Source organism: Populus alba, chromosome 14 (genome assembly GCF_005239225.2).
Source record: "Populus alba chromosome 14, ASM523922v2, whole genome shotgun sequence".
NCBI lineage: Eukaryota > Viridiplantae > Streptophyta > Magnoliopsida > Malpighiales > Salicaceae > Populus > Populus alba.
Window position 1 is genome coordinate 5,978 of NC_133297.1, and position 1,812 is coordinate 7,789.

At 40.1% G+C, this 1,812-nt stretch overlaps 1 pseudogene; it reads left to right on the forward strand.

The window, feature by feature from the left end:
• Positions 1 to 556: 556 nt before the first annotated feature.
• Positions 557 to 1,595, forward strand: LOC118059345 (peroxidase 53-like; annotated as a pseudogene).
• The last annotated feature ends 217 nt before the right edge of the window (positions 1,596 to 1,812 follow it).

The following is a 1,812-nucleotide window of genomic DNA, read 5'->3' on the forward strand; positions in this document are numbered from 1 at the left end:
CTCTATATAAAAACCCAGACTAATATCGCACCCCTGTACTAGGGGGCAAGACGGGATGTTTTATGAAAAGTTTTACGATTTGAAAACCAAGCTAAAGCATTTGACAAAAGCATGACAAAGAGGCAAATACAAGTCATACATTTTGAGAAAAGGACTACTTGAAGAAAGTCAAAGACTTTTTCTCCAAGAATATGATAGGCAACACGAGAGATGAATCCAGCATACGACTTCAAAAGCAAGTTCATGTTAAGAGGGAGTCCCATGAACTAGAAGAAGAGGATGGGGCCTATGTTTCAAAACCAGGTACGAATGCATGCATTGCATCTAATCATAAATCATTGCATATATGTTTTTTTTTTATCGTTACAGGAGGAGATCTTAGCGCATTCCAACAAGATTATGGACGAAGAAAAGAATCATTGAGTTGATTGTAGAACAACAAGAAGAGAAGATAATGGTTTTCAAACCCTGCCAGCAGGAAGAACGACATCGATAGCATTCGGTAAAAAGGAATCGCCAGATGTAAAAAGGAATAGCAGGAAGAACGACATCGATACTCGTATCACTTCTGCGATGTGGGCACATTTTGTGTATGATTTTATTGCTCCATAACTACATTCCCCAGCATCACTGGTTTATTAATCGAGGGAAAGAGTGCTTTTTTTGTTTCCAAAATGATGGTAGATAAAGCAATGCATCCGTTAATTGCATCTCTTTTTCTTGTAATCTGGTTTGGAGGATCACTTCCCTGTGCCTATGCTCAGCTGAGTCCCACTTTTTACGATGAAACATGCCCTAATGTGAACAACATCATTCGTGGAGTCCTTGTTCAGGCTTTGTACACAGATCCCAGGATTGGAGCCAGCCTCACTCGACTTCATTTCCATGATTGTTTTGTTAATGTAACCATCTTTATAACTAATTATGTTCTTTTTCTAACATTGTTAGATAATCAAACATGTTGTTTCTTGAACTTCAAGTGCTAATTATCAGCTTCGTTCAGGGTTGTGATGGATCGATTCTTTTGGACAACACTGATACTATAGAGAGTGAGAAAGAAGCTGCTCCAAATAATAATTCAGTAAGGGGTTTTGATGTTGTTGATGACATGAAGGCTGCAGTAGAGAATGCTTGTCCTGGGATCGTCTCCTGTGCTGATATTCTCGCCATTGCAGCTGAAGAGTCTGTTTGTTTGGTATGTTAATGATTTCTCTTGCCTGTAACTCTTTCTCAGACTTTAAGTGAATTTAAAGAAAGAGTAGAAAAGTAAGGAGATTTTTTTTTTTTTTTTTGTCAAATCATGGACTACTAATATGCTAATTTCGTTGAACCTAAAATTGAAAATGTGCTAATCCATGTGTCTTTGCTGCAGCTTCTTGTTTTTTGGATACATTGTTGTTTGCTTCTTAAATTAATGTTTGATCACAGGCAGGAGGCCCCTCATGGACAGTTCCTTTGGAAGAAGAGACAGCTTAATAGCAAACAGAAGTGGTGCTAACTCTGCCTTTCCGTCGCCCTTCGTGAGCCTTGATGTTCTCAAATCGAAGATTGCAGCCGTGGGCCTCGACACCAGCAGTGACCTGGTTGTTGAATAAACTCAATCCAGAAGCTCCTAGATGGTCAAGGAAGGCAACCACCAGCTGCCACCGACCAGCCACCAGCCGCAGCCGCGCAGCCACCATCCTCCACAGCCGCAGCTTCACACTTGAAGGTTGAATTTTCTTGTTTTAATTTCGTGTATAAATAAGAGTGCTCAGCTTGTATTTGTGTGTGTGGAGAGAATTGTGAGAAACACTAGTAAGAGAAAGAGAG